The sequence below is a fragment of the Sus scrofa genome, chromosome 14, assembly GCF_054392235.1.
Source record: "Sus scrofa isolate SSC_HxYL_T2T_F1_AM1 chromosome 14, Sscrofa_HxYL_maternal_Yorkshire_Landrace_v2.0, whole genome shotgun sequence".
NCBI lineage: Eukaryota > Metazoa > Chordata > Mammalia > Artiodactyla > Suidae > Sus > Sus scrofa.
This window is the reverse complement of record NC_139396.1, coordinates 146,047,201-146,067,721: the sequence shown is the minus strand read 5'-3', so window position 1 is coordinate 146,067,721 and position 20,521 is coordinate 146,047,201. Positions and strand designations below refer to the sequence as shown.

The following is a 20,521-nucleotide window of genomic DNA, read 5'->3' as shown; positions in this document are numbered from 1 at the left end:
GAGAGCCTGGAGTTCGCCAACCTTCCATGGCTCTCCGGCCCTCTGAGCAGGCCCGACCCCAAGCCAGGGCAAGGCGATGAAGGCCCGCCCACCCACTGGACACACAGGCTGCAGGAAACATTCCTGACTCGGGGCCTGCCCTGCAGAGCCTTCCCCAAATACCCCGTAAATCATGTTTGTCAAAACCCAGTTTGCATAGAGTTGAGGTGAGGAGGCTGTGGCTGGCTGACTCGGGGAGGGGCTAGGAGCAGAGGGTGGAGGATGGACAGGGGAGGAGGAGAAATATGACCCAACCTCACCAAATACCCCACAATGGAAAAGTCAGGGTGCCTGTCCAACCAAAGGCAGTGCAGGAAATCCGCAGCCATGGACCCGATTGCTTAGGCAGAGCCAATGGACCATGCGGTGTGCTCGGGCACCCAGGGCCGGCTACCCGAGGGACAATTTCCTGCCCTCCCCTCCGGGGCTCAGAGATGCTTTGCCAATGGTAGAACAACAAGAGCCCTGCCAGAGGCCATGCTAAGCAAACACCGTTGCTTACGCTGTCCAGGAAAGACATCATCCTAACACCATTTGGCAGATTAAACAGCTCTGGTGTCTGGCTCTGGGTGATGCGTCAAATCTGGGCCACTGGTTAAGTGCAGGATCTCGGGTAGGTCATGCTGCCTCTCTGGGCCGAAACACGGCTCACCTTGGAAAAGAGGAGACTGGCCAGACCACGGCCAATTCCCTTCCAGTCACACCAACTGCATAAATCTCTTCGCCAGGGGTCTCGAGCCCCAGTCCAGCCAGGTCTCGCTTTCCCCTCCAGAGCTCGGTCACTCTGGGGAGCAAATGAGACAAGCCCTAGTACTGCAATGCTCCTTTCCTTCCATCACCGCCACCAATCCAGTGACCAGCCCTGCTCAAGCATCACCCAACCCCACAGTTCCCAGGTGACATTATCCAGGCCTACAAAGAGCTGCCCAGATTCTCTTTAGCTGTCAGAATTTTTCTTTCTTTCTTATCTTCCTTCTTTGCTGTGCTCACAGCATGTAAAAGTTCCCAGGCCAGGGATCGAACCCATGTCATAGCAGTCCAGCTCTGCTCAATCAGTCCATACAGCCTTCTCGGTTGAATACAGTATAGACTAAGGTTTTGTTGTTGTTTTTGTTTGTTTGTTTGTTTGGTTTTTGTCTTTTGTCTTTTTTTTTAGAGCCGCACCCGCGGCATATGAAGGTTCCCAGGCTAAGGGTCTCATCGGAGCTGTAGCCACCGGCCTACACTACAGCCACAGCAAAGCCAGATCTGAGCCGCATCTGCAACCTACACCACAGCTCACGGCAATCCCAGATCCTTAACTCACTGAGTAAGGCCAGGGATCGACTGCAACCTCATGGTTCCTCGTCGGATTCGTTTCCGCTGCACCACGACGGGAACTCCTAGACAAAGGTATTGAGAGGAAGAGTGGCCAAAACTACAAGTTGTTTGGAATTTCCAAGGATGCCCACAGTTCCTGACATCTATACCAACACCCAAAAAAGATCCTGACATCTACGGCCAACACCCAAAAAGGATCCTGACATCTACGGCCAACACCCAATAAGGATCCTGACATCTACGGCCAACACCCAATAAGGATCCTGACATCTACGGCCAACACCCAATAAGGATCCTGACATCTACGGCCAACACCCAATAAGGATCCTGACATCTACGGCCAACACCCAATAAGGATCCTGACATCTACGACCAACACCCAATAAGGATCCTGACATCTACGGCCAACACCCAATAAGGAGTGACAAGTCCTACTCATCAGAGGGAAAACCTCAGGCCAGGAGTGTGTTCTACCACAGGCCTTACTTATGTGACAATTAACTGAAATTTCAGGGTATCCAATTCTTCATCCAGACCATGAGAAGAATCAATGAACAAGGCCATTTACCTGTATTTAAAGCCCTCACAGAGAACCGCAACTCAGGCAGCTTCCTTCCCTCCTCCCAGAAAACCCACTAAGATGGTATCTGCAGAGCGCAGAAAGCCTGGAGGCCGGCACCAAGCTCAGACCGGGCGCTATTATTATGTAAGAGCAAAGGCTCCTCACCCGACCCCACAGAGGCTCCTTCAGGCCCAACACTGTGCTGCCAGGTGCCTCCCCGCCTCCCCCAGGTGAGGGACAGGGCTGCCACATCATGGACAGGCTGCCCACTCAGCCACAGGGGACATGGACAACGACCAAGGACCATTTCAATGAGTCTGTTACAAAGGCCTGAACAGACAGGGTTTGCCTGTAGCCAAGAATCCCATTAACTGGAAAAGCCCCATGCCCACAGGGAGAGCCTGGGAGACCCAGCATCGCTTCACCCCCAAGCCCACCTCCAAGCCAGACTGATGGAAAGGCGTGCAAAGACCACCTCTCACAGTGCAAACAGGGGCTCCTCATTCCATGGAGATGTTGTGATGACTAATAAATAGACAAGGCCATGCAACAGCGTTACCAAATTCTAAGAGCTTCTGGTCACAGCATATGGTTGGTTCCCAGGCAGCAAACACAGAGCAAACATGTATATTGATGAGAGGCGGTGGAGCAGCCAAGTCCTCAGGCTTCTAACCCCTCCCTCACCGTGTGACTCTGAACAAGTCACCTGCCTTCCCTGTGCCAGGGTGTGCTCAGCTGGAAAAGGACGGTGCCTCACGCTGCCATGAAGTCGCAAAATGTCCATCCAGCGCTTAGCCTGGTAACCACGCGGGAAATGAGAGCTGTTTCAAGGTCTGATGCAAGGAGGGTCTGTGTCATTTTCACCATTTAAAAAATGGCTCAAAAAAGAAAAAAAAAAAAAAAAAGGCTCATCTCACCCCCTGGGCTGGCGGAGACTTTATCCTACTTGCCCTCTGACACCTCCTCTACTCATTCCAGCTTCCTCCCCCTCTTCCTTTCACACGTGCTACCCTCCAAGAAAACTCATGCCTAAAAAAAAAGGGGGGGGGGGTTGTATGTGAAAAACCCAGGAATGTCGGTTTTAGTCCAACTCAATTTACAAAAAAAGAAAGAGGTCCAGAAGGAGGGTTGGCACAACCAGAAAGTGACTAAACCTGAACAGAACTTGGGCTCTGGTGTCCTGGGCTGGGGCTATTCCCACAACCAAGGCCTCCCCCCATCCCCTGCCCTGCATGCCCCTCCCCACTCTCAGCATCTTCTAGAAAAAAGCAGGAATATCATCAAGATATCCATTCCCTCCTCCTTTTTCTTTTAACTGTCAAGGCGTTTGATTAACCATCTCCTCCATGGGGCTGCAATACACCAGAAACCAGGATAAATGTCTGTGGGGAAGCAGGCCAGATGTGATCAGCGCATATACTCGGTCACTGATAAAAACTGCTCAGCCAAAGAGGACAGCCTACCGCCAGAGGCATTCACGAGGTAAGGGACTGGGTCTCAGTGCGACACCCCAGCTTCAGGGGAAAAGAAACCAACATGGAAGGAATCTTGTGCAGCTTGACCTTGGGTTTTAGAAGGCAATCCCTAGAGACAGGACAGAGCAGAGGAGGCCAGGAGACACTCTGAAGGGTGCAATCCTTCCATGGGCTGGTCCTCGCTTGCCTCTTCTTGGGGGAGTGGGGGGGAGTCAACCCTTTCCTGGAAGGCAGAAGCTCTACAACTCTCCTCCCAGCTCGGCCCACAGGCCTCCTGCTCCTTTTCAGCCTCTGGGGGTGGAAAAGTGACTATCGACAGAGGCAAGAACCATCATCTCCCCAACTATCTCACAGTGGACCCCCCAGGCCTGGTGCCTTTCAGCTTTCATCTCATTGCCCTTCAGATGAACAAAACACCTCTCTGATCCTTCCTTCACAGTCAGCTGGAGTTTCAAAACAAAACATTGTGACCCAAATCAAGCGAAACACAATTGCTCCATCTGCTTTTTCAAATACTGATGGCCCTGTGGTCTGTCTAACTAAACCAACCCCGTTAGACTGGGGTCTGCTCCAAGTTGAGACAGACTCTACCAGCCATAGATGATTTTCAAAGACGTCTAACTGTCGAGGCTGAGCCACATCAAGAGTGAGGGGTAGGGAGGAAATTACCCAACTGACCATTTAATAACTACAAAGCCCACAGCAAACATGCTTAAAGCTTCCATCAGAAACCCACTGTTTCATTATATTTTGACAGAAAGGACATCTGAGCAGGAGTTTTGCCAAACTCCTTGGAGCCACCTGGAATTCAGCTCAGCTCCTCACCGCCACCCTCACCACCACCCACAACTGGCAGGGCATGAACCTCACCTCGTGTATTTTACCTCTCCCCAAACTAAACTCGAACACCTTGAGGAACACAAGGTCTCCCCAGCATCTCACTTGTCTGCAGATATTTTCCCTTCTAGATCCCTGGGTCTAACAGTAGCTCAGCCACTAAGGAGCTACGACCTTCACCTCCCTCTCAGTGCTCGGCTGTGAGAACGAGGAGGTGAATGAAACAGTCTCTCTGGTCCCTTTCCGCTGGAAGGTCCTGGCTTGGCCCGTCACACCCAGCACATCAGCCTGCTGGCTTCACCTGTGCTGGGTGCCCCGCGGAAGCCAGCAGCTCAGAGAGAGACGTGGACAGAGGTGGCCTCTGGCCTTCCTAGATCAAGATCACTGGTGAGCATTCCAGCCCCACGAGGGCCTCCCCAAGCCTTGGGCTAACCGGTTTCTGTGGCCATCACTCACTGCTCAGGCAATCCCGGTGGTGGGTGGTGGTCAACGAGAATAACCTTCTGGATCCCAGGGTGTCCCCTGTGCTTGGCTCTCTCCACTGAGCTGCCTGCATCAGCATCTTAGGCACATGGACCACTCTGCTGTTCCTTTCTGGCTTGGAGGCAACAAACCAATTCAGCATCTCCATGGGTAACACTGACACCAGCCATCTTTTCTTGATTCCCTAACAAATTACCTTTGACAGGGGGCCCAAATCATTTCAGTTGCCACATCCAAGAGGGTCACCATCCCCCTCTCCAAGTGTCTCTCCCCCCCCCCACCCCCAATGCACAGGATTCCTTTATTTGTTCACTCCCTCCCTGGAGGCCACAGAGCACAAAGGGCCCTGGAGTCAGCCAGGGTCCTAACCTAGGCTGCACCTCCTACTGGCCGGCTTCGTCAGCTATAAAACGGCAGTCTCTGTTCTCGAACACCCACCTCACAGGACTGCTATGAGGAAGAAATGAGATAATAACAAAGTCCTTAGTCCAGTGCTGGACACAAAGTTTTCAATAAGCATTAACCATTATTATTTCTTCTTGCATATAAGTTATTAAATAATAATTTTTACAAGAAGAATCTCAGCTCCCAGAGGCTCGAAGCTACACTGGATACTTGAGGGAAAGATTTAATGATTCATTTTCTCACAATATTTCTGGAGCCTCCAGACCACGAGGAGAAAGCAGCGTATAGACACTCCCCATCCCCATGGAGCGAACGTCCAGGTGAGGAAGGGAAGAGACAGGTAAAGGAAGACGCCAGGGTGCCAGGAAACCAAGGGCCAGATGGAGGGAGGCGACCCCTGCGGAGGGGGTTTCAGAGAGGGGAGTCTGGAGGGAGTGCGTTGAAGCCAGTTGCACCAAAACACCAGTCAGCAGTGGGCTTAGGACACAGCACAGCCCAGGGGAAAGTGCCCCCGGGTCAGTCCCTCCCTCTGAGCTCCCTGGCATGTGGTGACACGCCCCAGGCCACATCCACACTGCGTGAAATCCAGCCCAGGCCAGGGTCTCTCCAGCCCTAGTCAGTCCCACCCCCTGCCGGGAAGGACAGCTCATCAGGAGAGAGGGCTGGTGACTCCACACCCAGGGCTAAAGTAGGAAGACCACCATGAAACCACACTCCAACTCCAGCCACTGTCAGGGAACCAAGGAATCTGTCAGCAACTATCTCTGTGGGTAATCATGTGCTGCGGCTCGAAAAAAATCACAGCCACACTGTGCAGAGGTTAAGAGAGGCTTCCCCCTCCCTGCCCCCCATGCCAGCCCCAACCGCCTCCCCCAAGTTCCTCCCATTTACCTGCCAAGTCCCAGGTTCCCGTTAACACCCACGGGGCCGCCCAGGACTCCTCAGAAGAAAGCACGGGGACCGTCCCTAGATTCTTTCTAGTCTGCACGCCCAGCCCCACCTCTGCCTTTGCTCCTCACCCACGGGGAGAGGGAGAGACAGAGGCAACGCCAACGTGTGAAAATCAGGTCGACACCCCAGTGGCTAGAGCCTCTGATTCACCCGATCTGGAGATGAAGCTTTCATTTTCCAGACGCTCCCAGGTGACCGTATTATGCAGTCAGGGTCAGGAGCGCTTGGGTCACAAGAACGTAATGGATGGGGGCGCATGTGGTTATGTTCTCACAATGCGGGATGGGGAGGGGGGCTTAACGTGATCACCTTTTTTTAATAAGAAATTTTATACTGTCCCTGCCAACCACAAGTCACATGTTGCCACCTTGCCCCACGCAACTGGCACAGCACAGAACCCAAGGTTTTAGAAGTTGGGCGGTTCCTCAAAAAGCTAAACATAAGAGTTATGGTATGATCCAGAAATTCCACTCAGGTATACCCCCCCAGGAGGAATGAAAACATATATCCACACAAAAACCTATGAATGGATACAGAAAATGTGGTGGGTGGGTGTGTGGGTGTGTGTGTGTGTATCCATACAATGGAATATTACTTGGCCCCAAAAAGGAGCAAGGAATAGATACACGTTAAAACATAAAGGAACCCTGAAAACATTATGCTAAGCACAAGAAGCCAGGTATGAAAAGAAAACCTATACACTTTACCATTCCATTTATATAAAATGTCAGGAATGGGCAAATCCATAGTGATCACTGGGGTGGGGGTGGGGGAGGGGGAGATGGGGACTGACTGCTGCTGGGTATGGGGTTTCTTTTTGAAGAAATGATGGGAAATGTTCTGGAACAAGAGAGTGTATATGGTTACACTGAATATACCAAAAAAAAAAAAATCACTAAGTTGTACACTTTAAATAAGAGAACTGCACGGCCTGTAAAGATCTCGGGTGAGCTACCGCTTCCACAAACATGAATCTGGGGTTTTTCTCACAAGAAGCTTGAGAAACAGGAGGTGGGATTTTGCTGGTCTCTCTGGGTGGGTGGCACCCACGTGACAACACTAAGAGCTAAGTGGTCACTGGGAGGACTCACAGGCCCCTGCCAGGCCGGGGGATCCCCCAGGAACCTCACAATCTAGGTACCAGGCCCGCCGCAGGATGAGGAGGGAAGCAGGAGACAGTCTGTGGCAAAAAGCATCTTTAGAAACATGAAATTAATAAAGACACATTCCCAGGTCCTGCCCTGGAAGATTCCGATCAGTAAAAGGGGTAGCGAGAGGATACACGAGAAATCTCAAATGTCACTGAGGTAAGAGTTCCCAGATCAGAAAGGCCTGGAGCCTAACGACGTAATACTTCATTCCAGAATCTCTAGAGGAACAACTCAGATGGCTCTTCAGGGGCGCCCTGAGGGAACAGAGCCCAAAGCCCTCCTGGAGCTGCCCCAGCACCTTCCATCCCCGGGCCAGGACTCCCTCTCCTCCCAGGAGTTCCCACCTCCCATTCCTGGGGCAACGACCGCCCCTCTCCTCCCAGGAGCTCGCAGCCCTTGGCTGAGACGAGGCAAGCTGAGCGCCCAGCAGCCTGGAGCTCAGGAGGCCGAGCTGGGCAGGCTGCACGTCTTTTGATTCCAGAAATGTTAGCCCAGTGCCCAAGCGATTGGCAGTGAGCTGGAACTCGAACCCAGGAATCCCAGCGCCCACGCATTCTCACCTCCAGCTCCCACAAAGGTCTCTTTGTTGGGGCTGGGTGCCTCCCCGAGGGCATGTTTCCCTCCCCGGGCTGGGGCAAGGAAGCGAGGGTGCCGTGTGGAATGGAATCCATGGCACAGACGTGCATTTTCTGCTCGCCAGGTTGCCCAATCCCAGCACCCGAGGGGATGGCTGGGCAGCGCTCTCCCGGGCTTGGCGTGGGGACGTCCGGGAGGGCGTCGGGGTCCCGCCCCTTCCCCGGGCCTCGGGGCTCTGAATCCAAGGCCCGACCCGCCAGGCCTCCGAGTCTGCATCCTGCCAGCGCAAGAGCGCTGAAAGAACAACGGGGCTCTTGTTCGGACACGCTTTTCAGCCAGTGAGGTTACCCTCTAGAAATACTTCTAAATAAATACATTGGCCAGCCCATCCTGAGGTCTACACGCTGCCCAGCTCTGGGCACAATGCTCGCCTCCGTGGCATTCCATCCCCCTGTGGTCCCCAGCAACCACCTCTGTCCTCCTTCTGGTCGGAGGTGAGGGCTCCCCGGGGAACCGGAGGCAGGCTCGCTAGGGGGGCAAAGAGGCCAGTGATCACAGCGGGCAGGGTTCTCCTTCCAAAGACCCTCACTGCCGTCCCCTGGGAGATGGTAGCCCATGCCATCTCTGCTCCGCATGTGATGCAGCCCTGGCTGGGTCACCTCAAAGAGAGATCACCATCCCTGCCCACTACTGCAGCCTTCCTGCCAGTGGGAGACGCCTGCGGGCTCTTCTAGGCTGGGGGAGGGGCTCCCTGCTCTCTGAACCTCACACTACATGGAGCATTTGTACCCCACTCATAAGATCTCCGCAGCATCCCCACTTCTCAGAGAGGGAAACTGAGGCCCCCAAGGTACTGAAAGAGCCAAGGGGCTACATACAGCTCTGGGGCCCCCAATTTGGCATGAGCCCTCCACCTGGCAAGGAGGGATCCAGAACCTGAGGGCTCCTAAGGACCGCCACAGTGCTCACCTTGACAGGGGGTTACAGAGCAGGGAGGCAGCTCTTGAGCTATAAAAATACAGCATTCAGACTGCGACCAAAAGACACTGAATGGTCTCACATTTAAAAGCATTCCCAGGAGCTCCCTGGTAGCTTGTCACATTAAGAATCCAGCATTGTCACTGCTGCGGCTCTAGTTATTGTTGTGGCATGGGCTTAGTCCCTGGCCTGGGAACTTCTGTATGCCACGGGTGCAGCCCCCCAAAAAATTAAAAATAAAAAACTTAAAAGCCTGCCTAACAAGGCTTTCTTCCCCCAGAGGGCTTTCAACAAACTTTGTCCTTTTTGGTGCTTTAAACTGCCCACTGAGTAAGGAAACATAATTCCCATTTTAAAGGTGAGAAACAGATTTGGAAACGTGAAAGAACTCTAAGCCCCTGACAAGTTAATTTCTTTTTTTTTTTTTTTTTTTTTTGTCTTTTTGCCTTCTCTAGGGCCGCTTCCCACAGCACATGGAGGTTCCCAGGCTAGGGGTTGAATCAGAGCTATAGCCGCCACCTGCCTATGCTAGAGCCACAGCAACATGGAACCCGAGCCGTGTCTGCAACCTACACCACAGCTCACGGCAATGCCAGATCCTTAACCCACTGAGTAAGGCCAGGGATCGAACCCGCAACTTCATGGTTCCTAGTTGGATTCGTTAACCACTGCGCCACGATGGGAACTCCTTGACAAGTTAATTTCTAATATCATTTTTGATCATGAGATTGTGCACCTGCCCCCAAATTTAAGGGATTTGGATACATGGCAGGAGAAAAGTGGGAGGGAAATGAATTTTACCAATCCGAACTGCTCTGATATTTAATGAGCGTAATTAAAAGTTACCCTTGGAGCAACAGGGAAAAAATAAATCTGAGTTACCCTGGGGATTTGCAGGACAACCACCAACAAAACGCTTCAGTCCCCATTGCTCTGGGTCCAGCATCGAGGAAAAATAACTATCTGCGAGCCACGTGCCAGAGTCTTGAGAGGTAGGCAGTTGTCTTTATATTATTAACAGTAATGGGAACGCACTACTAGGAATAATTCCTGTATCATGCCAACCTCTGAACTTTCATTTCACTGTATGAGCTGCTGGGCATCAAAGCCAACAAATTCGCAGAAATGCTCAGGGAAGGAAGGAGGGGAAAGAGGAGAAAGCCAGGGCTTCTGCCCACCACCATCCCCCCATCCCATCCATTAGAAAACATATTTCTAAATAAATCACGAGAAAGCCGGATCTCCAAAATATCCCACAGCGCCAGGTGAGCCAAAACCCCTAAAACATCATCTCAAAAAAAAATGTTCAGACCTCGTTCTCACTGATTCCTCTACCCCCACCTCGGTCCAGATGAGATGAAATGCTATCAGGCTGCTGTTTTAAAACAGTGTCCAAGAAGGTAGAAAAGGTTACCCACTGCAAGCAAGGACTGCCATCCTCACCATAGCAACGCGCCTATTTATAATATGGTCCACCTGCTTCAAAGGCTCCTGCAAGACACTCAAGGCAAGTCTAGTGCTACATCCAAGCCGAGGATGAGCCGGAAACTCTCACGAGCATGTCAATGAAACACTTCCAATTACATTACATGCCACAATTATTAGCATTGACTATCTTTTTTTTTTTTCTTTCTACTCAAGCAAAAGCAAAGGGGGAAATGAATTAAGACAGTTTCTAGGACATAGTAGAATCCCAGCATGTGACTTTCCAAAGTGCTTTGGCTGTTTTTTTTTTTTTTTTTTTAATAGTTAACCCCAGATGCAGAGATAGGAAAGAGGCGTTGCACAGGAGACCCACAAAAGTTGCAGAATCCTCACCAGAATCAGGTGCATGAGCCTGGTAAGATACCTACAGTCCACAAGCAAGGCCTTGGCCACGCATGCGCGTCAGACGAAGAAATTTCAGCCCTCTCCCAGGAAAAGGAGGCTTTCGTTTTAGGAGACACAGGTAACCCCATCCAATTATTCACTTGCAAAAGGATTCAAACTCGCCTCCAAGGTCCACGTTAGTTTCCAAAGAGGAGCCCAATAATATGATATTCCCGACAGCAGCCTCCCGTTTCCATGGCAAAGTAGCACCCATACGATGTGGCAGGCCTAGCATTAGCCAAGGCCCCGACTCAAACCCCAGTGCAGCCACTTACTAGCTGTATTTTGGGGACGGTCTCCTAACTTTCTTCAGTTTTCTCATCTGTGACATGAAGATGATGTACAAAATTGCTGTGAGCATTCAGCTTCAAAATACAGAATGTTCTAGAAACTGGCACATAGCAAAAGTTCCACAAGCAGCATCTATTCTTTTTTCCTTTTGCTACTACTATTAAGATTCTTTCTGGAGTGATGACTGCTGAGTACACAAAGCCTCAGTTCCCACACACAACAGAACCACAAGAATACCTCCAAAATGTTCCCCTCCCTTGACACATACTGGGAGGACTAATCCCCGCCCCATTTCATAGCTAGAAAAAAATGAGGCTAGACTCACATAGGTACCAGTGATAACGCAAATGTTCAAACCTGGGGGGCCAGGAGGAAGTTAAGAGAAATAGAAAGACGAGGGACAGGAACCAGTAGTGGAAGACAGATGGTGGCCCACACTGTTTTCGTTCGGTCAAATGGAAGACCAGACGCATTCTCTGGACCAAGGTGAGCAGCATCCAGATACCCTGCTCTGCTAAGTACTTTCTTTTCCCAATGGACTGTACACTCCTACAGGGCAAGGGCAAGGCATTCCCAGAGCAAAGACACAGTGCCAACCCTAAATCAATCTGTTTCTGCTGAATGTCTGGGGGGTGGGGGGAAGGGCTTCAGCTTCTTGGTACACCCCTACAGTGTTGGTTTTTTGTTTTTTGGTTTTTTTAACAACAACAACAACAACAACAAAAATCAAAAGATATAGTGTTATTTCATGTTGTTATAACAACGATCCTCTGAGGGAGATTTTTGTTATGCCTATTTTACAGACAGGGAAACTGAGGTTTAGGGGAAGCACCTGCTCAAGGGCATCCAGAACCACAAAGTCAAAGGTGGGTCTGTCTGACTTTGGAGTCAAGGGTCAGGTATTCCATCATGCTGAACTAGAAATTTCAAACCATGGATCCAACATTACCAAAGAAAAGGGTGCAGGAGGTCAGGGCAGCACCCACCTGAGCAGGATTCTTGAACATGACGCCTTCTCAGAATCTTCCCAGGGCCGCAAGAAAGGGAGAGACAAGGAAAATGCCCTAATGCATCCTCCGAGCCACAGCCTGAGCACTTTTCCTCCAGAGAGAAACACAAGTGCAATAGTGACTTCTAAGTGTGCAGGCCGATTATAGCTTTACTTTCAAAAGAGCTTTGATTGATCTTTTTTGATAGACCTGAAATAAATTAAACTAGATTGACTCACTTGAGAATGGACTCTAATCCCTTAGTCAGATCCCGGAGAACTCAAACCAAACCAGCTGTTAATTTAGGCTTTATAAGATAAAGCATGAGAAATCCAAGCTGATGTACCCCAGAGCAAAGCTTACATCATCTCTCCAAGCAATCAACGTACTGCTTCTTTTAGGAACTAATCAGTTCTTGGGTAAGTGGGTGCCAAGCCTGCACTCTCCCAGCGAGAACTAACTCAAAGAAAGGAAGGAAGGCAAGGGAGGAAGACGATTCTGAGAAACACGGACTGACTCACTCCGCAACAGGCTCAGAACCAGCCTGAGACATTTTTGTTTTGCTTTCTGCTAGTCATCCATCTTCTGCTCCAGAAACTGCTACGGCTTGACCAGAGCCTCAGCACCAAGTGAGAGCAAACCACCGACACCCTTAATATTTCTTTAAGAAAAGGTGGGGCGGGTGGGGAATTACCCAGAAAATATTCCCCACTACTTTTTTATCCCCTCATCTTTGAAGATCACACTGTCCCCTTTATCTTTGCTCCTGGTGCTTTTGATTTGAATATAGGAATACCAAGGCTTTCAAGTGGCGGCTGCCCATGGCACTAATAGAGTTAACAAGCGCGCACACACACACACACACACACACACACACACACACACACACAAACTGCAGGCTTCTTCCCAAGCTAAACTCTGCTCATGAACAGGCGGCCCTCCCAACTTTCAGCAGCATTTTCTGGAAAGGCATCCATGCCTCCATCCCAAATGAAGGTGGGCATTCACCTTGATGGGACCCCACCCGCAGCCTACCCCCAGGAGGCTCCACACAGGGCCTTCCCTTCTGAAAAAGAAAGCAGGGCTGCCAGCCTCTTGCTCCCAAACAATGATGTTTCATAGAACACTCTGTTTACCGAACATAAGGGGATCAAGAATTGAAATCCAATTTAAGGAATTATGGTGCCTTCAGACTGTTTTTCCTCAACGATGAAAAAAGACAGGCATGTTGTTTCTGGAATTAAGCCAGAAGAAACGGATCCTTGTAGTAATACAAGAAAAAAGAAAGAAATCAATGTACGTGCTTATGTATGTGTTGGGGGAGGGGAATAACTAAAATGTGAGTCAAAGCCTGGGTAGCAAATACATCTGTCTCCCGCTATGGAAGGATCCGAAGTTCATTTCCAAGTCCTATGTTGATATCCATCTGACAAGGAGCATGCAGTTCATCTCTGAGAGCAGAAGAAATTTAACCAGAAAAAATGGTATGAAAATCAATCATGATGCCTGTCCACTTGACGTCATTGGTAAAAAAGTGGACCACGTACCCCAGCGACAGTTAGAACCTGATAGGAGTTCCCGTTGTGGCGCAGCGTAAACGAATCCAACCAGTACCCATGAGGATGCGGGTTCAATCCCTGGCCTCGCTCAGTGAGTCAGGGATCCAGTGTTGCCATCAGCTGTGGTGTAGGTGTCAGATGCGGTTCCGATCCCACATTTGCTATGGCTGTGATGTAGGTCAGTGACTACGGCTCCAATTTTTTTTTTTTTTTTTTTTTTTTTGGTCATTTTGCCATTTCTAGGCCCGCTTCTGCGGCATATGGAGGTTCCCAAGCCAGGGGTCTCATCAGAGCTGTAGCCGCCGGCCTACGCCAGAGCCACAGCAACGCGGGATCCGAGCCTTGTCTGCAACCTACACCACAGCTCACAGCCAACGCCGGATCCTTAACCCACTGAAAAAGGCCAGGGATCGAACCTGCAACCTCCTGGTTCCTAGTCAGATTCGTTAACCACTGAGCCATGACAGGAACTCCCTACGGCTCCAATGTGACCCCTCGCCTGGGAACTTCCATATGCCGTGGGTGGGGGACTACATGTACGTTATCCCATTTAACCCTCTGAGATGGCTTTTATCCCCATTTTATAGCTACAAGTGAGACGCAGGGCGGTTCCAGAACTGGCCAAGGCCCCATGTGCAGGACACCCGGGCGACCTGAGCCCCCAGGTGTGTCTACCTTCGGCGCCAGCGCTCACACTCAGCATCTTAGAATGCCTCCTCTTTACAGCCAAGATGCCAGACTTCAGACACAACGGCGCTTTCCCAGCTTCTCCATCCTGTGGAGGCATTTCACAGAGGAGCAAACCGAGGCTCGGGAAATAAAGGTCTCCACAACCAGATCTTTCGGTGGCAGGCTCAGCCTTGATCCGAGTTCCTGGACCCCTACCTCTAATTAGGAAGCTTCATCCCCTCCCTTAATTAAGCCTTCCCCGCTGCCATTCCTCAAAGACAAAAGTCCTCCCCAGGAGAAAAAAAAAATGCCTCATCTCCCCCAGGGGTGCCTGGGGAAAGCGTTCTGTGATTGCTGGTAATTTGGGGATGGGAGGGAGGAAGAGGTCAAACTGTTAGATGAAGTAAATGAAGACATTCCTGAGAGGTTATGGACTAAATCATCACTTGGAGGGACTGACCAATTATCTCTGCTCTTGATAAAAGCTATGCCATCAGCCAGGCTCCTGAGACAAACTATCAGCGGAAGGAGACAGGAAAATGGAAGCACCTTCAGCAGCCTAAGGCCACTGACCAGCCACAAGGTCTGGCCAACACCAACAAAAATATCAGACTTTTCTGATGAACAAGGCCTGCTAAACACAAGTCCTTTTTTCTTTTTTTTTTCTCCCCCCAGGGAGGTGAGAGGGTGTAATTACACTCATCTATTGCTTGGTAACTCCCAAAGCCAAAAAGCGGGGAGGAGGATTAAAAATATCTTTAAAAGTCTATTGATGGTTTTCTGATTTTCTCTTATTTCACCTTCTCTTCTCGCTTTGGCCTCTGAAAAGCTGACCAAGGCTAGCCATAAGAACAGGCCGCATCTCCAAGCACTTGTGTGTGAATTCGGCCTTCTGCAGATGAGGGCGGTTGCAATTGGACCTGTTGGAACCCAGTGTTAAAGAAACAATGGCTGCTGTCAAGTCGATTGGGAGCATCGATGTCATTTCTTAACCTCCACTGAGCATAAATCATTCTGGACAAGCTCCCGACTGCACCGCCGTCACCCTACCTGAGGTGTGAACAGGCCTGAGTCTGCTGTCCACTAACTGATTTCTTGCCCAGGAAAAGTTCCAACGAGGGAACCTGTGTTGTGGGCCTGGACTCAATTACAGAGACAGGCGCCCTTCCTCCCGTGGGTGCTGGCCCCCAGGGCCCCCCGTCCCCCCGTGGGCGAGCTTCCAGTCACAGGTGCTGAAGGTCTCTTGTCCCCTGTAACTCTCTAGGGCCACTGGTCTTTGAGGCAAAGTGGAGGAGCAGGGGGCTGTTACACGCTTATTACAAAGTCGGACAAACAAGAGCCTGACCACAGCGGCCCCAGGAAACTCCCTCATAAAGAAAGAAATAAATGTTATTAGGTTCGCAAGCCAGGAGCCAGCCCTCTGTCTTTCAAGAACCCAAAAGGACGCCTTTTAAAATCTACCTTTTTTAAATGAAGTTCGAAGCAATGGAAATTCAACCACAGAAGAGCGCAGACCCTACACCTAAAAGGCCACAAACTCCTGTCTTGCTGTCACCAATTTCATGCCCATCAGAGGCTGAATAATTCCACGTCCAGTCTCCCGATCGGTTTTTTGTCTGCCCTCCCCAGGGGGATAAATTATGTCACAACCCAGACTCTTCCACCATCACCCTCTTCAAAAAGTATCCTGGCCTCCTGATGCGGCTCACTGTCCTGCAGGAGAAAGACCTCAGAACTGGAGTTTTCTGGCAGGGAGGAAAAGAGAAAGCACACAGAGGTACGCAACACGGCACGTCACCAACTTGTCCACTTGGCAAGAGTGTGACAACGGTGTTGTCGGGGTGACCAAAGTCCGGGTTTGCCTGGGGCCCAGGGGTTTCCGGGGACACCCTATTGGTAACAGTGACACCACCGTTAAACCACCATTAAACTTTCTCAGGGACCCGCATCAAGCTGCTCACAGAATCTCACAGAAACCCACACAGTAGGCAAGTCCTCTTAGTAAACCCATTTTTCTACAGATGAGAAAACAGAGGCAGGAGGCCACTCTGCCATTTAAAGTTGTCAGCTTTATGTAAAAAGAAAACCCCAAAAAAAAAGAGAGAGAGAGAAAGGAAGGGAGGGAGAAAAGCAGTGGAAATCAAATACTGGGATAAAGAAAAGTTCATACTTCATGGGAAATTTTGACCTGGAAACTCGTTAATGAGGGAAAAAATATTTCCTGCCAAAGGAGATGAGAGGAGAGAAAGGGAATCAGGGGAAATAGAAAGAACAGGAAGATCAATCACAAGTTGGTCTAGATGTTTCCAAAATAGTCCTAGAGGCCTTACATAACTAACACAGAAAGAGAGAAGAAGCCCAGGTGGGGAGCGTGTGACAGCAGAGGATCCAGGACGGGGACAATGGGCCTGCAGCCACTTGCCAGGGAGCCGGGCTCCAGCCAGATCTTCAATCTCAGCACGCCTCGGGAACGCCGTCCCGGGGCTCCCTCTCCTCAGAGGCCCTCAGGCCAGGAGCCCTGGTCCCCCTGGTTTCCAGGCAGCCCAATGCACAAGCTGCAATGGCAACTGGAAACCACAAACCATGAACAGAACCCGACGTCGGCTGAGAGATAAAAATCCACTCTCACGGAAAAGGCAACGATAACAGAACCACGAAGGCCGAAATCAAAACCATATCTGCTTTGCATGGGGCATGTGGTTTTGTGTGTGTACTTTCTACATGTCAGCTCATCCGTTCTTGTCACGTGCAAGTCACTGTCGGGCCCCTTCAACTGCTATGCAAAACCGGGGGCCTGGAGAGGGGTGCTGTGGCCAAAAATTCCAACAAGGGCGAGGCAGGAAAAACACCAAGCAACTCTCAACTTACTACTATTAAAAAAAACAGGGAGGCAGGGGCACCTGGCCCATCTACAGCAACAGCAATGACCTTGCTGCTTTTTCTACCCCCTCCTAAAATGACAAAATCATGGCAGGAGGAGCATGCTTGGGGGGCAAGGATAAGTACATTAGCATTTATTTTCTGATGAAGATAAACCAGCAGATGTCACCTAACTGAAAAGCCACCCAAGCAAATCACAGCTTTTTTATTGTTGCTCTTTTTTGGCGGGGGGCGGGGGAGGGCAGGGGGATTGAGGATGGGGTTCCTGCCAAGGAAAGAAGGTTGACCACATGACCAAGGCCTTTGCCTCAAGAATTCAGGCCCTGGGTGCCAATTCTTCACACACAAATGGCTTCACACATCAGGTCTGCTGGAAGAAGATAGGTGTCATCGGCCTTCACTCGCCACTGTGAAAACGTGACAAGTGGCAAGTTTTTTAGAACAACACAAAACAAAATTGGGTGCACAAAGCACGGGGACGGTTTGGTAAACACGTCCCTTTTCGCTTCGGGGCATTTTTGAACCTTTAATTTCCCTTTCATGAAAAAATGTCTCCCTACATTGGGTCAGTGAAGTTGTTCGGGGGGTTTTTTTTTTTAATTAACAGGAAAAGTCTTGGCTTCCTCAGCAATGATTAAGAAATAAATGCTGCTGGATTCCAAAATAAAAACTAAGTGACTAAAGACCAGGAAGAGGAGAAAAAAGGGACGTGTGCTTTTGATTTTAAGGATAAGAATCAAATTCAGAACTTTGTGACTCCTAAAACATCTCGTAAATTGTCTTCTAGATCCCATATATCAATTAAGCCCTGGGCTAGAACTTGATACCATAAGGAAGCTTATTTTTTTAATTCTACAGAAAATAATTTACTTTAACCTAAAGAGTTGACATTATTTCACCCGTTCATTTCTGCATCATCTTTTAAGTATTCCTAGATCTTCTATCATATATTTATATCCATTGATTTATAATTAGATCTTCTACCATGTATCTGATTGAGGATCTAATCAAACGGACAAAAATTCCTCTCTGCACACGTGACTGAAGGATTTCAGCTCTAACACCAGAAAGCCACAATTAAGAAAGCGCCCCCACCAGAACCCTGAAAAGGCTTATTACCCCCAACAAGAACAGACTATCCTACCCACAGAGTGTATGGCTTTCTTTTCCTCAAGAGTCTGTTTTCCAAAACACCCCTTCTTCGATGCCTGCCTAAGTCATACTGTCTATACCCCACGCTCTGGAGTATAATTCTGACAACCGCTACCCAGCCAAACCAGACAGAACTCCTATAAAACCTGATGGTCTGCAAAAGGATGCTCCTTCTTTCAGTGCAAAGATCTTCATCTCAGGGTTCCTTCTACATGCATTCAACTGCGGTACTTGTTCTGGAATGACGGGGAGGTCCACCAACAGGCGGGTCAATTTGAGGACCTCGATGTGCTGGAAGGTTTTGGTGGCGATGGTAGTTTAAATTCGCGCGAAAGGTTTTACCTAGATTCTCCTGTTAAACCACTTTCGACTGCGCAGAGTTAATTTTTTATTATCATCCCCTGATTGGTTCTTCGACTGAACTGAAAGTTGGGAGACAGCCCGAAAGTCAAATCCTAACAAAGCTGCCCCTGGAAGAAAAGATCTGCCTGGAATGGACACGAAATGTACACCACGACCCCATACAATGGACTGCACCCCAATGACAGGGGAAAGAGCCTCTCAGGGCTCTACCCTTCACTTACACCAGCACTCCCAAGGTTAGATTTACGGGCTGCGGGCAAGAGTGCACAGCCATGAATTTCTTGGCCCTCCACCGCCAAGCTGCTTAGACACTCCAGCCTTTCAAATGCTCCTTTCAACAAGCCGAGTGTCCCAGTCCAGTCCACTCCACAAAAGAAAAGAAAGAAAAGGAAAGGAGAAAACCCCCAAACCCAAAGAGAGAAACCCAACAATAATAACCCAATGGGAGGCTTCGCCAGCTCCTGCCCCAACAAAAGGAAGCCAGAGCGTCTTCTATGAACATCCTGGGCCAAAACAACACTACAGAAGCCAGGGAGGGAGGGGAATAAAATCATACATTTTTAGATAAAACCAGAAAATTCCCAGGAATGCAAACTACTGGGTCAATCTAGGATACAAGATCCTTATAGATCCCAAAGAGTGTGTGAGTTGTGGAAACACCAGGATTTAGGTCTGGAAGTTATTTCTCTCAGGCTCAACGTTTCCATTCACCTCACTGAGCACCTACTACATACAAAGCTGGGTCACCACTGAGGAGCTATTAAAAAAAAATAGAAAAATTTAAATAGACAAGACCTTCTAAATGCTCTTCCAAACATGAAACAGCTGTGTATTTCACAATTACAATACCCTCGGAACTGCTTTCCCGTCGAGAATCAAATGCCACGAGACTATCAATGTAAATGTAGCTGTCCCCTCCCCCGCCCCAAATCATCATGAAGCAAATATGAAGCGCGTTCTCTAGGTCTTACGACAAGGCTTAAAAAAAAACCCATGCAGATACTGAAGGGCTGGAAATACAGACAAGGAACCTCAAGTTTCCTTTACATTTCAGCTTGTCAGCAGCGGTTAGGAAAAACACCACCTCTCATTTCTGCTTCATATGTTTTCGTTATTGGTTCATTTACACGGCGCTGCTCTCCCAGCGGCAGTTAGTACATCGTTTTGTCATTTCTGCCTTTCCCCGCCATTAGTGCAGGCTGCTGAGACGACACCCTGGCTGCCCCCCAAGTGGCAGGCAGCATCCGACCATCCCTTCCCTCCAAGGGGTCCCCGCGTTGACGAATGTTCACCAACACCCATACATCATTCCCAAATTGGTCCAAATGAATTAAACACAGCTCTGCTTAACATTACGAGATTTAAATGGATTTTCTCTCTACAGGTCTGCCCCATAATTGGGTTTATCCATCTTGTTGAAGTACAGTTTACACTTGCTAACATCACGCCAATTCAAGCTACATTTTCTGCTCCAGTGGCAGGAGCAAGGCAGATTTGTCATCGGATCATAACAGGTAATTCAAACAACAATTAGTTTGATGACGGCCCGTATGTCAATGTCTGTTCCCAGCAGCCCGGCTCACACTCCACGCTCTCTGTTCCTCAAGATGAATTGTCTTCACAATTCTTCAATTTCAATCATCAACAATGCTCACTGAATCAGCTTAAAAACTATTGACACAAGACTATCTTCCCTCCGGGGCATCTGCACCAAAGCCCTGGTGAAAAGAATCCCCCACCCCCACCCCCAACAAGGGCTCCCCCCACCCCACACACACACATCCATTTTCAAGCCTTGGACAATTTCTGATTTTCAATCAAAGTTCTTTATTCTAGCACCTCATCTCCACCTCAAAATTCAGGGAGGCGCAAAGTGTGGAAAGAGAAAAGAACAAATTTGCTTGGGTGGGCTCAGCCACCCACAAATAGGAAAACGCCTGTTTTATTTTTGGGTTTTTTTGGAAGTCCCCTG

The 20,521-nt window shown here is 49.5% G+C and overlaps 1 protein-coding gene across 44 annotated transcripts in view; it reads right to left on the bottom strand.

The window, feature by feature from the left end:
- The window catches only part of TCF7L2 (transcription factor 7 like 2), a 203,666-nt gene that overhangs the window by 158,905 nt on the left and 24,240 nt on the right, over positions 1-20,521 (bottom strand). The gene's annotated exons all lie outside the window — the stretch shown is intronic.